At 34.8% G+C, this 15,677-nt stretch overlaps 1 pseudogene; it reads right to left on the bottom strand.

Annotated features, from left to right (window-relative positions):
• Positions 1-14,108: 14,108 nt before the first annotated feature.
• On the bottom strand, positions 14,109-14,226 carry LOC120588492 (uncharacterized; annotated as a pseudogene).
• Positions 14,227-15,677: the final 1,451 nt, after the last annotated feature.

Consider the following 15,677-nt stretch of genomic DNA (forward strand, 5'->3'; position numbering starts at 1 on the left):
TTCAAAGTTTATTTTCCTATTGAAGTTCTCCTATGATGTTTCCTTCCTGCCATTGGAACATAGAATTCCATGCAGCTAAGTTGTAAAGGGCCACACAAACAGCCATGTCTGAGGTGGCAGGGGAGCTTTAGAGTCATGGGACCCTTCTGCACAAGTGGCAATACTATATTGGTCATAATGGCGCATGGTCCGCCATCTGTCTGATAAAACAGCTCAGCATGCTAAGTGTTATTGACAAGAAGATGTGCAAACTGCCTCCTTTTGGAGGGCCTGGCTGACCCTTCCTCAAACTCTGGCATACTTTCAAAGGTCTATTTCTTCAGGGTAAAATATCATCAATCTGCCTGCTTCAGTATTTCTTTTTTCTTAGGGTCCGTGCAAAATTCTTTATGAAAGGAACAGCTATTAGCATATTCCATGCATATAAAATGATGAGACTTAGGTACCTAAATTGGATAATGTAAAAGTGCCTTTTATTTATAGCTAAAATTTACTAGATACCAAAGGGACATCTGATCATCAATGGAGGTGAATGCCATGATGGTTCTAGTGATCACTGGCAAGTTATAAGGATGGTGAGCTAAGCAGTAGGCTGAACTAGTCACATCCAGCTGCTCACCCACAGGCATATGCAAGTGTAGTTAGATTTCTAGAGAAAACCAGTTTTAAGTGGTTAGGGAACAGGTGCGGAATTTCAGGCCTTCGGAGGAGGGTGTTCTTTTCATAACAATAACCTGTAATTTTTTCCTTAAAAAAACCCCCCAAAAACAGCTTTATTAAGGTTTAATGTATATGCTATAAAATTCACCCATTTCAAGTGTAGAATTCAGTGATTAAAACACTGTCACCTATCACCTTCTACTTAAGTAGGCAATCCTCTTTGTTTTGACAGTGTTTGATAATATTTTAGTTAGGATTATGTTACTCTGATTTCTATTTGCTTGTTAAACTGTAAGCAATTACTGACAGCAGTTTTATATTCATCAATGATTACTTACAAGAGAAACTTAGGTCTAAGGATTGCAAAAAAACTCATTTAAGAATGTGACCCTCAAGTCCTTACTTCTAAATTTTATATGTAGACCTCATTTTTCTTGTCAAAATATGTGCAGTTTATTTGGTGCCATAATTTAGATTATTCATTGTATGCCCTATTTCCACAGATAAGCAAATCAATTTATCATATACGTTTAGGGTAGAAGCTAAATTGCTGATTTAATGTCTATATAGATTTTTATACTTAAAACGACATCTTTTTAAAGGCTCTACAGGATCCCACTTTATGAAGTCTGTATCCTAGGCAACTTCAAAGTTTTCTAAGGAATATGCCAAATGGACAGCTGCTGTAGCTACTACCAAAGAACAAATCTTTTTCACCTTGGCATCTGGGTTTTCCATTTGTTGGCCAAAATAAGCAAATTTCAGCATTGTCTTTAGCTATCCAATAAATACCACCGGGTAAGGCCATTGGGAATACTGGCGAAAAGCAGTTGTTTGTTAAATGCCGTAAGGACTTATTTTTTTGGCTGTTAAAATCAGTTTTCTGAGAAAAAAAAAAAAACTACAGTAATCTATGCGATTTAACTGAGATTTTCTGTGAATTCCTTCATTTCTTATAGACCACTAAACATTTGATGGGAAGGTATGCTATAATTTAAAAATTATTGTAACTTAAACTTGAAATAAATGGTGCAATGAGATTCCAAAGTACAACTTGGATGGCCATATATAAATAAGACTAATTTATGGAAAATGGGGAAGATATGTTAATAACATTATAAAAGACTCATTATAATGTCCTTTTAAAAAATCCCCTGGAGAATTATTATATATATTGCCCAGGTGACCTAGAAAAGAGCTGGAAACAGAGCTAATGTGCTAATGCTTTATTGAGGAGTACAAGCCCAGGTAATAAGAGTGAAGGAAAAAGAGAAATGAGATTGGGAGGAAAGAAAGCAAATAAAATTATTTGTTAACTAGTTGACTACAGAGTCACAGAAAACTGGCTAGCTGCTCAGTCACAAGGGATGTCTCTTGAACTGATGTCTGTAATCGCTATGCCTTAGAATAATTATCAGCAGGAGGAAAGAAGTGGGTTTATTTGCAAGCTCCTACTTGAACTTGTATCTTCATTGGTCAAAGTTCATGCCATGGACATTAATGTCACTGTACTTCTGGGTTGTGTTACCTGGCCATTCGGGTATGTGCTAGGAAAACCCAGGTGTGATCTGGTTGAGCTGGAGAGGAGCAGGTAAATTTGCTGTGCATTGTCTCATGATAGGGGCCATAGAAGTGTGCCTAAGTCCAGACCTCACTCTGGGAAAGATTGAGAGTGGTGTTAAATGAAAGGTAACAGTGGGAGCTTCCAGGATGCCCTTGATCAAGAATGCAAGATCTGGGAGTCAAGTAGTACTAAATGAATCTAGGGAGGCTCATAGCTGGATTTAGTATGGAATGCTATTTATTTTATAGAAATTACATTTGCATGTCTAATTAACATTTTATAACATATTTTGGTTGTCTACTGTGCCTTGAGTAAAAGATAGAAGTACAGATTCATGTGCAGTGCAGTTGTTTTAGCGAGATGATCAGGTTCTTACAAGGAATAAGAAAGGAAGATTGATGACAAGGAAGTCTGATGGACTCCTTAGAATGGGCACACACACTGTGAAGATATCTGTTTCCAATGTTAATATCCTCCAAAGAGCATCCGTCTTAATAGTCATGTGCACAAGATGACATGTTCTTCTGCATGGTCAGTCAGCTTTTTTCTTTAGCTACCCCACTGCCTGTTTAAAGGGCTTATGAACAGAGAAGCTGTGATATCAGAGATGAAAGCTATGCATAGTTGAATATCATTGTGTCCCCTTACCAAGACTGACCTGATTAATTCTACTGTTGAGTGCTTAATCTGCTGATAGCAGAGGCCAAGGTTGAACCCTTGATTTCTCATGGGTCCCAGCTAGGCTCTTGGCATCCAGATTAATTTCATTGGTTATCTTCCAATATGAAGGGAAAGGAATTTGTTTCTTCCAATAGACAAATTTTGGATAAAGATTTGTCTTTCCTGCCTGTAATGCTTCTGTCAGCATTGGACTAACAGAATGACTTGTCCTTTTCATGGCATTATATACAGGATTGTGTCTGATCAAGGAACTCATTTGAAAGCAAAAGAAATGCAGCAGTGGGCTCATGCAGATGGAATTAACTGACCTTACTGTATCCCCATCACTCCAAAGTGGCTGGTCTAATTGGAAGGTGAAATAGCTTACTAGACCAGTCAGTTACGGTATCAGTTGGCTGACAGTACTCTGAAAGGATAGAGTTCTGTTTTACAGAATGCATATTATTTGTTGAATCAGAGATAATTATATGATGCTATCTTTTCTATAGTCAAAATACATGGGTCTGGGAATCAAGGTATAGATTTACAGTGCTCTTCTCAAAATAACTCATAATAACCTACCCACAGAAGTTTTGCTTCCTGTCCCTGAAACTTGGAGCTATGTTTGTTTCAAGTCTTAGTCACCAGGAGGTGGAGAATGCTTCCATTTGGGGGCATTATTCCAATTCCACTGATGAGACCACCATCTAGTTATTTTGGGCTTCTTATTCCACTGAAAAACTAGGCCAAAAGAAAAAGGAAGATTACTTTTCTGCTTGGGGCAATCTATTCCAATTATCAAAGGGAAATTGGGCTATTCCTACACAATGGGGGTAAGGAGGATAATGTCTGAAATTCAGTGGCTTTTCTGGGGTACCTCTTAATACTTTCAGGCTCAGTAGTAAATTCATTGGAAAACTATAGCAACCACAAAGAGGCAGAATGATTGAGAACTCAGACCCTTTGGGAATAAAAGTTTGGATTACTCTGCCAGGTAAAGAACCCTAACCAGCTATGGTTGTGGCAAGGCAAATATGGAATAGGTAATAAAGGAAGTCATAGATATCAACTATAGTCTAATGGACAATTGCAGAAACAAGGACCACATTAGCATTATGTATTCTCTTTACTTTTAACGTTTGTAAATACTAACCATTTTCTTCTCTCTTCTTCCCATTTAATTTTGTATACTGGTTGATGGAAGTTAACTTTATAATTTTGTCTTTAGGTAACGACATATTCAGTGGAATTATGACAACTTGAGGAATAATTAATATAGGCTGCAATGGATACAATGACTGCTAGGATTATGCCTCTTCTCATTTTGGGAAAAGGATAAGAACTTCATCTGTCATAAGGCTAGCTGAATTTTGTTAGGTGGAAATATGGAGTTGTCTTATTGTTGTGCAGAAGTTCAAATGTGTTAGGAGGGTACTTGTGGAAAGTGAGTAGCTGAAGAGGTGGTCTAATGGTCTGTGGCAATTATCATTTATTGCCTCTCAGCTCCAAATCTACCCTTCATTGCCTGCTTTGCAATATGGAGATAGATTCTATCAGCATTTTTCTTTTACACCTGACATGATGTTAAACATTGTCAATAAAGGGAACTGGAGGAACACTGCAGGAAGAATGGGCTTTTCTCCCTGGTTCCAATGTGCTCCTAGATACATGTTCTTGCTCCTAATGCCTGACTACTGGTGCCACATGTAGGAGACATCTAGTGGCACTTATCCCCATTGAGTTTCAATGGCAGTCTTGTGTGTGGCTTCCTGTCAAGTGTTATAGGCACTCCCATGAGTGGATTCCCAGTGAGTCTTGTAGGCACTCACAGTCAGCTTTACAGCTGTGATCCACCAGCACCTTAGAGAGACAGTTCCTGCTAGTTAGTTCCAACTATAGTTCCTTACCTGCCAGCCCCAGCCCACCTGCACCATGGAAGGTGTTTCTGGCTTGTCAGTTCTGGCTGCAGTTCCATTTTTGCCAACTTCAGGTCACTTGTACTCTGAGGGTGGAAAGGGTGGAGGCGTGTTTCCTGATTTACCCAGCAATTTTGGATCAGTCTGGCCTGGAGAAACTTAGTGAAATCTCTGCTATCCAATGGATTCCAACGACAGCTTCTCCAGTGAGGCGTAAACCCCAGATTTAAAAAGAAGACTCCCTTCCAAATGTATTCCTTCACTGGGTTTTGTTTCTCAGTCCTAGAGCATTTACAGTAGCCGTTTTAGTTAATTATGCTTATAACGTTTATATTAAAATTTCCCTGTTCAAATTAGTGTGTGTGCTTCTGTCTCTATCTGTCCTGATTGATACTCTACCTATCTGTGAGATTGGGAAGAAATTTTGTATACATAGATTTTATTCCAATTGTCTTAGTGATTTTATCCATTTTGAGCTTCAGTTCTACTCTGGAATATGAAAAATGAATCAGGGATGCAGTCGACCTATTAACTACATGGTAGTTTATATCATATGAGCCACCAGGCTGGGTTATCACTGGCCTGTGATAACCATTGAGGCCACTATTTTCCATCTAAGACTGTAGTATAAAAATCGATGGAGGGGTCCTGAGGTCTTCAGAATCTGAGAACATCTTTCTTGGTGAGTTGTGCTCCAGAGCTTTTTCCCAATCACTTACACATCAAAAAGAATCCTGCATCGATCTCAGTGCACTCCCCAGAGACTTCCAACTGGATTCGGCCTCCTTAGATAACTTGGGTGACCTAAAAAATCACATGCTCCCTGAAGTTAGTCGATGACTGAAGGATATCCCATCTTTGAGTAGGTAGGTCCAGTATGCAGTAGGATTCCTTAAGCTGTCCAAAGCCTAATTCTTATTTATAATTAGAAGTGAATCATGGCCTCAATGGTTATTCGTACTGGAAGAAGCTTCAAAGAAGATAAATAGATCATGGAGATGGTGCTTTCCTTACTTTATTATCTTAAAAAGATCTTGACAAAATTGTCAGTTTTACAGAGGGGAAACTGAGACAGAAAATATGAGACTTATGACTCTACTCTTCACATACATACTTAACACTGATAATGTTTGAAAGATAGGTAATTGGGAAGTAATTTAATCTTTCAAATTATTTTATTTTTTATTTTTCGATTGCATGTTCCCTCCCCGTCCCCCACCACTAAACTATAAGCTCCATAAGAGCAAATATATTTTCTGTCTTATTTCACCATTGCATTTCTTGTATGCTTATTGTCTTCTTTATGAGACAAATTTACTGATATCCCATTAGTTTTGCGTCATTAGGCTACTTCCAATAGTTCTAAATCATAAGGCATCAATATGTGTCCGTCGAATGAATGACAGATATATTGCCTAACTTTTCATTTAGCACTTTGTCTATTATCTTTTTCACTTAGTATTTATTATCTACTTCTTAGTAAAACAGTATTTAGTGTACTAAAATGGGATAATTGTTAATGTTCCCATCACTATGATATGTTTCTAAGACAAAATATAAAAATTAATAATTTTATTACTCCATTTAAACATTTATTATAGCTCTTAAAAAAGAAAATTTAAGCAGTTTTTAATAGAAATGCATCAAATATTAAAAGAATCTCTTAAAATACAGTTAAGTATTTAAGCTAAATGGACAAGAAAAAAAGAAAAATGTAGTGATATCTTCAGGAAAAAATAAAGAGGAGTCTTTTTATGAAAAGTAACTAGCAATTAAATCTTTAAAACAGACTTGTTTAACACACTTTAAAAATGTGATTAAATTCATCAAATAAACTTGTTTACTTCTGTTTCTAAGCCAGTTTATGATATTGTACTAATGATTACAGCATGTGCTAAATACTAAGCTAAGCACTTAGCATGTATTATTTTATTTAATCACTCTACTTGTGTAAAGAATGCAAAAAGTGTCTTGAATGTGTCCAAATCCACTAATTATTTGTTTATGAATTCACTGTAGAGATTTACTTAGAATTCTAATTTATTTGATCTAGAAATTTGTTTTTATTTTTAATCTATCAAAATCACCTTCTCTAGATAGGTGCAGGGCTGGTGCAGTGCATGCTCCCAGTTTTGGTTTCTTGAGGCAGAGGGTAACATAAGAAGACTCCTACAGAAGGTCATAGGCTCCAGAGATCTGGAATCCTAAATCAAGCCATGCATAGAAGGGGATTCAAACACCAACTGTGGTGCTGCAGAGATAAGATTTGAGGCTCTAGTTTAAAGCCAGGAGTTCAGAGATGGGTATGGTTTAGAAAGCAGTGAAAAACAGATTGTGATAAAGGTCAGAGCTGAAGGGGTATGGAGTGATTATTGCAACTATCCATAGGTATTTTAATACCTCATTATAGGTCCAGGGGAGCATGGAGTATTTGTCTGGCTTAGGAAGCCATATACAAAGATGATTACTAAATCTCTCATAAACATTTTTTTGTTCACTTGGAAGCATATTTTAGATAACTTCATACCCACCCACCCCCATTTTACATTATAGTTTTCCTGGATTGGCTTCCTCACAATCTATCCCAATCCCTTCTTCATATACCCATATTCTCCCAATATCCACTTCATAAAAAATTGAGGCCCAATGGTAGTTCTTATAGGAGAGAACATTTAATGACTTGGAACCAGAAGATTTGAGAATAAGAAGGGACTTTATTATATTACTTATCCCAATGCTTTAATTTAAAAAATCCACTCATTCAATATTACCTATTAAGCACCTAAAATACACCAGATACTCTTCTAGAACTGGGGAAATAAAGGTAAACAAAAGAGACCAAGTACTTGTCTTCATGGAACATACATTTTCTTGAGGAGATAGATAATAAACAAGTAAACAAATATAGGAATGTAACAAATTTTCAATAAATTGTATAGTGAAAAATCTAGTTGTGATAATGACATGGAACTTGATGGAAGGAAAGTGATTGGAGAAGGCCTCTCTAAAAAGTGAAATTTGATCAATTAAATTTGATCAATTTAATTTTATAATTAAAGTGAGGAGAGATTCATATTGCTGCTCTGAGGGAAGTTGTCTAAGGAAAAGGCAACAAATACAACATTCTATGGCAGAAAAACCAGGTTTAAGAAAGAGGCCAGTGAGGGTGAAAAGGAGTGAAAAAAGTGGAAAGAGGTGATGTTAAAGAGAAAGACAGGGCCAGATTACACAAGGCCTCAAAGGCCGTGGTGTAGAATTTGGATTCGATTCTAGTGCAATAGAGAATCATTAAAATGTGTTAAGTAAGAGAAAGCTATGACATATACTTTTGACTAAAAAGTATATATGAATGAAGAATATACTGAAGAAGAGCAAGAGAGAATGCAAGGAGAAGAGTTAGGGGACTCGAAGTTGTCAACATGAGTGATGATGATAAGGTAAAGGCAGTAGTCCTAGAAGTGGTGAGTAGTAGTCAGCCTTGAGGTATATTTTGAGGTTAAAGTCAACAAGACTTTAGTTGATTGTATAGAGAGTTTAGTGTGAATAAGAGAGGGTTCAAACATAATTGCAAGGTTTTGGACATGAGTGGCAGAGTATACAACATTTACTAAGATGAGAAAGACTAGGAGATAATCATATTTAGGGGGCGGAAACCAGTAGTTGTAGTTTGGGTGTATTAAGCTTGGATACCTCTTGGACATTCAAGTAGAGCCATTAAATAGGCAGTGAAAATAAAAATACAGAGTTTGGGAGAGGTCCAGGATGGAGTTATCAAATTGTGGAAACCGTCCTATGTTAATGATATTTATAGCCATTTGACATCCTGAGATCTCATCTGAGAAGTAACTATAGAGAAGAGAGGGGGCCTGAAAACTGAGTTCTAGAGCACACCAACAGCTAGCATAAAAAAGAGATACCAGCAAAGGATATTCAGAAGGAGAGGTCAGTAAAGGAGGAAAACCAGTTGGCTTTCTAGAAGTAAGGTGAAGGAAGTTTGAGAGGGAGAAAGGAGAACTAAAGTTCGGTCATTGGGAATGGCAAGTAGTATGTTGTTGGTGACCTTGACATAAGTAATTTCAATGAAGTAATGAAAGTCTAACCAGAGAATATTCAAGAAGAAATGGAAAGTGAAGAAATATTTTTAAAATAGGGATCAGAGAAATGGGACAGAAGCTATAGGAGATGTCAGCTCTGATAAGGATTTTATTTATTTTTTTAATGAGAAATATTAGAAAATGTGCATATGCTGACAAGAATGATTTGTCATGCCTAGACTTTTGAGTTTGAGAGGAGGACACATTGTCAGACTTTTATTTCTCAAAATAAATGAGCTTTGTGTCAGTAGAGGAGGTAGTTTTCTGTTGACATCTTCATTAAAATCAATAGCATTGAATATGAATAGCTTCAGATTCCCTCTTTTAAGACAACCATAAATAACTCCAAGGGCTTGCTCTGCCTTACACAGATTCCCAGGCATCTAGGCACGTGGCAGGAGTGGCAGACCTGCCAAGCGATGTGTCTGGTCCTGTGTGATGGATTAGTGGGCTTTGATGAATGGCCCATGCCAGGCAGCTCCATTAGAGCTGACTGACTCTGGCAAGATTAATTGTTTTAGATTGTACAGACATGCTTCGTGAGGAAAGTATTTCTGTTTATCTATCTTCTGTCCATCACAAAGGGTCCCTTGCAACTTGTCATAATCCATAAAGAGAAACAAAACATTTTCATACCTAGCAAGGATGCTTTCAACTATTTTCTCAGTTTTGTTTGCATCCTCGGGGCCAACAAAAATATATTGGTTTTCTTTGATAGTTGTTAAACTCTCTTTGTAAGCCATTCTTGGCACAGTCTAAGACTTAAAATTAAAAGGTCTAAAGAGTAAGGTATACTGTGGATCAATGTAGTTTGTAGAGCATAGCAATTATCATATTTTAAATACTTGTCTGCGTGCCTTGGCTCCCTTGAGAGATACCACAGAGCCTGAAGTATACTAAGTATTCAGTAAATGTTTGTTAAATGAATTAATTTATGAATGAGATATATAACACTTTTTGGATTAATGTGACTTTAAAAGAATTTAAAAGGCTTCGATCTTTTTCTTAGAAGAAACAAATAAAATATATTTCCAAATGACATATATACTAGTTATTTTTTAGTGAAACATTCAAATAGAGCTTACTATATGACAGGCACTATAATATTTATAATTGCTTTATAAATATTAACTCATTTAATTCCATAAGTTGGTATTATTACCACCATTTTATACATGAGGAAACTGAGGCATGTGAAGAAGTTAAGGAAGGTTACGCAGCTAACACAGGGCAGAGCTGAGATGCAAACCTAGACAATCTGACTTCAGAACTCTAACCATATAGTTTTGTCAAACCATAATGTTTAGCAATTAATTTAATGTAAATATTTTTCAAAATTGATTACTGTTGACAGGGAGTAAACTATAATCAGAATGCTGCACTTGGAACTGCTTCAAAATTTGAGAGTTTCATGGTTTGGAGTCATTGCTCTAAGAATAATAGTCTTTGCTATTGTACACTTACAGTGTGACAGGTCTCATATTGGGCGATATATATATATATGCAATATATATATTATATACATATACACACACATATATATGTGTATATATATAACCTCAAATTCTTGAATGATAAATATGAACAATAAGAATTATTACCCCATTTAAAAAATAAACTAGGATGTGAGTAGAGGAAATAGAAATCAAACCCAGGTATGTTCTACTTCAAAACTAAGGTTCTTGTGACTCAGCAAGGAAAATAAAAGAACCTACTTGAATAATTGAACTTCACAGAGAAGATAGAGCCAACAAGGTTGAACTATAGTTTTTGAAGTTGGGGCTGAATTTAAGATTGTTTTGTGTAAAAACTCAATTCATTTAATAAAATCTAAAAATAAAAATTTCCAGAAATTTTAGTTTTATATTTTGGTTAATTTATTTTAATACAAGTGGAAAACCATGGAGAATACAAAGAAAAGTTATCGGTATCAATAGTAAAATGTAAATGTTTATTCTGGGCACAAAAATAATTCATTGCTTTTCTTAAAGAAATTTTCTGTTACTGGGAATCAAGAATTTTGGACTCTTATTCACCTACAATTCTATCACAGATATAAGAAAATCAGAACTGACCTTTAACCTATCTGAGTCAGCTCCCATGTTAAGCTCTCTTACATGCGTTGCCTAATTTAATCTTTACAATAGCCCTATCAGTTAGATATTATTATTATTATTTCATTGATTAGGAAACTGAGGACTAAAGAAGTAATCATTTACCTAAATTTACTCAGATAAGTGGCACAGGTGAGATGTTAATTATGATCTGTGTAACTCTGAAGTTCATTAAGATATTCATTATAAACTATAATAACCAATGTTACTATAACTGCTTAACTGTTTAGAAAGCTCTTCCATATTTTTTTTTACATTTTATTTTGACAATTCTGTGAGACAGGCAAACCAGATAAAAGGAAGACAAAGATCTTAAATTAAAAACAGCTTTTTAAAAAATTCACAAAGGACTATATTAAAGGTATTACTGTTCATCAAAAGACGCCTTTAAGAGAGTGCAAATATAAGCCACAGAATAGGATAAAATAATTTCACCTATATCCAACAGAGGAAAAGGTTTCAAAATTAATAGAAAAAAGGCAGATAACCTGTTAGAAAAATGAGAAATACTTTGACAGTCACTTCACTATGGAAGATATCCATAGGCCAATAAACATATGAAAAGAGGCTCAACTAGATTCCCATCAAGAATGCAACTGAAATCCGCAATGCAATACCATTTTGGCTAAAATTAAAAGGTGTCGGCAAAGATATAGAGTAACCAGAACCCCCATTCAGATATTTTGAAAAGCTCTTTGGCCGTTGTTTATCCCAGGACCCAGCAACACCACTCTGAAGAAGATACTTCACAGAAATGCATATATATGGGCACCTAAGGACATACTATTATGTTTCATAGAAAGCATTTCTAATAACTCTAAAATTATAAACTATCCAAATACTCAACAACTGTAGAATGGATAAATATGTGTGGTATAGTCGCATAATGAAATGTATACAGAAATAATAATGAACTACAGTTACACACAATAACATAGAATAATCTCCCAAACAAAATTTGGAGTGAAAAAAGAGAGATACAAAATGATGCATGCTGTGAGGTTTTGTCTATTTTTCAAAAACAAGAAAGACTAATCTGTACTCTTTGAAGTCAGAGTCGTGATGGGCGGTAGTAGTGATTCTAAAAGGGCATGGGAAGAACATGCGTTAAAACAATTCTATTGTCGATGGATGTGTTGTTTTCAGTTTTGAGCTATTAGGCATAGAGCAGCTCTGAACATTTTAGGGCATATTTTTTGGTGGACATATATATTTCATTATGCTTTTTTTTGCCTTAAATTCTACTTTGCTGATGTTAGTGTTTGCATGATATATCTTTTTTCACCCTATTTCCTTAAGACATTATCTCTTATAAACTGCATTTCATTAAGTCTTTATTTTTTTTTTTAAAGACAGTATTTGTCTGTTTTTGGAGTCTTAAGTCCATTTATAGTTAATGTAATACTGATATAAATGGTTTATTTTTTATCATCTTGCTATTTATTTTCTATTTGCCCCACTGTTTTTTTTTTATTCCCCCTCCCTTTTTTTTTTGCCTTATACTGGAATAATCAAATATTTTTATAATTCACTTTTTTATCTTCTGTTGTTTGCTACACTTTCTTGTACTACTTTGTGTATTTCTAGAACTACAATGATTTCTCCTGTTTGAAAATGGGTTGAGAAATAGGAAACGTTCTTCGTATCTGTTAATGTTGCACTTGTGACTTTGAGTATTACGTCACATTCAGTTCAATTTATCATGTTCTTTTGTTCTCTGAATTTACTTAAATGAGATTTGGATCTAGGGATTTGATCAGACTCTGGTTGCATCCCTTTGGTAAGACAATAAATGGTGTTGTATTCTTTTATCAAGAGACACATTAAGTCTGAACTTCACTCTGTTTTTGTATTTGCAGCTACTGATGTTCCTGATGGGATCCATTAAGTCTTTAAATTTTCAAAATGGTAATAGTCTAATTCAGTACTGTGTAAAAGAAGTAATGTGAGCCACAAAAGTGAACCACATGTGTACTTATAAATATTCTTGTAGCCTTATGAAAAATAACTTGTAAAATTAATTTAATGTAATTTATATAAATATGTATATTTAACTCAATATATAAAAATCATTTCAACAGGTAATCGACATAAAAATAGTCAATAAGATATTTTAACTTCTCTTTTTTTATACTACACGTATGAAATCTGTTGTGTTTTACATTTACATCACATCTTTATTTGGACTAGGAATAATTCATATGTTCTATAGACACATGACTATTGACTATCATATTAGATACATAGTTTTAATTTTGTTTTATGTTTATGAATTAGCTGGAATATTTTATAAGGAGATGCTCCTTCCCAATCCTAATTCTCTAGTTCATAAAGGAAGATAGAGCTAGAATACCCCAAAATTGATCGTTTGCTTTATTCAACAATATAAATACAGTGGACAATAATAATAGTGTTGTTTTTCTGAGGCTGCTATGAAAACAGTACTATTGTCCCACTGTAATTATTTAAGTTAAAAAGATTTTTTTTTGCTTATTCCCTCCCATTTTTGCCCATGTTTTAGAGTTGTACTACTACTACATTAACAGATCATACAGCCATTTTACATACTCTTTTTAAAAAATTCTCATTTAATTTTAGTTCAACTATTAACTATATATTTAATGCTCACAACAAGTCCTTGTGTTGATGTTTCTCTGGTCATATTGGTTGTCTGAAGCTTGTTCTCTAGCAGATTATTCAGAGGAAGCTCCTGGGAACTATACTTTCTAAGTACTTACATGTTCCTAACACTTGTTCTATTTTCTTTGTCCTTGAAAGTAAGTTTTTCTGGAAATAAAACTCTCAGCTTAAATTTCCTTTGCTTGAGAATCTTGGTATAGATCATTCTGTGTCAATATTTTGAGGTACACGATGTGATGTTTCAAAATATATATATATTTATTTATAATTCACTTTAGAAACATTTTCTTGAAATTTGCTTTTATTTCAGTGTTTAGTTTAATATTTAGTTCACTTGTTTTGGTTTTCTTCTTCAGGTATCTTAATATCTGTAAGTTGGATCTTCTTTGCCTATCTTTAGTATGTACCACTTATTTTTATTTTTATTATTGTTGTTGTTGTTATTATTATTATTATTTTATGCCTACAGCACCTGGTCTTCCTAGGTGGTCTCCTATCCAAGTACTAACCAGGCCCAACCCCGCTTAGCTTCTGAGATCAGACGAGATTGGGCGTGTTCAGGGTGGCATGGCATAGACCTGTACCACTTTCAAGACCTTTTTCTTTCTTCTTTTTTTTTTTGATTCATAATTTCTCCCTTTTTATTTTATATGACTCTAAGCTTTTTTTGTTGTGTTTATTCACTTTTGTGTTACTTCTAGTTTAATTTTCATTTCTAAAGATTTTTCTTCTAATTCTTTGAGGTCTGCGCCTTCATTTCTGGGATTTTCTAATTCTAATTGATACTGTTATTTCCTATCTTGTATAATTTTATTAATTCATTTTAGCTGATTTGGGAAGTATGCTGCCATTTTGATTTATATTTAAGCATATTCTGTGGCTTGCTTTCATTGTCTACAGGAATGTTATTCTGCTCGACATTCTCTCATATTTTCTATGAGTTGAGACCTTAATGCTTTTCTATTGCTCATATTCGTGTGAATTTGGTTTTTCCGAAACCATAGAAAGAGGCTTGGTTCGTATAGCTTTATGAGATTCCTGGCTTCAATTTTCTCCTTATATCCATTAATTTCAGATGTCCTTGTCCCACTCATTTTTTATTCTGTTCTCAGAAGTTTCTTCTCAGTGTGGGGACTTATCTTGAAAGAAAGCCCTAATGGGTCATTTTTGAGAGTTCATAAGACCCAGAGTGCAACAGATTCTTTAAGCCTTACTGAAGAATTGTTGGATTCACCCTCTATTGGACTAGGAAAAACCCTTTACAGTTTTAGATACTGTGTCAGTTTGGCTCATTGCTCTTTCTAGTGAATACCTGTTTGATATCTTGGGGTTACCTTAATTTGATGTCCATCAGGCATTCTATTGTTTCCTTCTGACTTCTGCACAGATGCCAGAAATACTCAAATCTTGTGATTTTTGGTGGTTTGCTCTCATTCATTTTTATTTTAAGGTTAATTGGAATGCTTTGTCATTTAGTTTTATCGTATATGTCCTTTGGTTTTTGTTTCACCACCTGTTCTGATGTGGTGATTTTGGAAGATGCAAAAATTACATAGCCGCCACAGTTGCCATCTTTCCAAAATACAATGCTATTTTAAATCAGCTTCCTGAATAAACAAATTCAAACAATGAATACTTGATTGACATATGACTGGCCATCCTTGTACCCTCTATAGGGTAGGGTAGAATGAATTTAGACATTATATATAGTGTACATAGAGTTGCTATTTGGGCCGTGTGAACACTTACTATCCATCCTCTGTGCTAGGAAGGCATGTGCAGGATTTAGCCAGCTGATTTCCATTTCTGCTGAAACTGGTTGAGACAAAAGAAGAGAAGCCTTTTGAACATAGAAGCCCTGAAAATAAACTCTAATAAGATGGAAAGGAAAACTCCATCCAGAAAACTTAAGTTGAAATCCTGAAGTATACCTACTATCTCTTTGACTTTGAAGAAGTCATTTATACTCACTAAAACTTAGTTTTGTTTGTTTGTTTTGTTTGTTTTGTCTGGTTTTTGTGTTTTGTTA

The sequence above is a fragment of the Pteropus medius genome, unplaced genomic scaffold (genome assembly GCF_902729225.1).
Source record: "Pteropus medius unplaced genomic scaffold, Ma_sr-lr_union100, whole genome shotgun sequence".
NCBI classification, from domain to species: Eukaryota; Metazoa; Chordata; class Mammalia; order Chiroptera; family Pteropodidae; genus Pteropus; species Pteropus medius.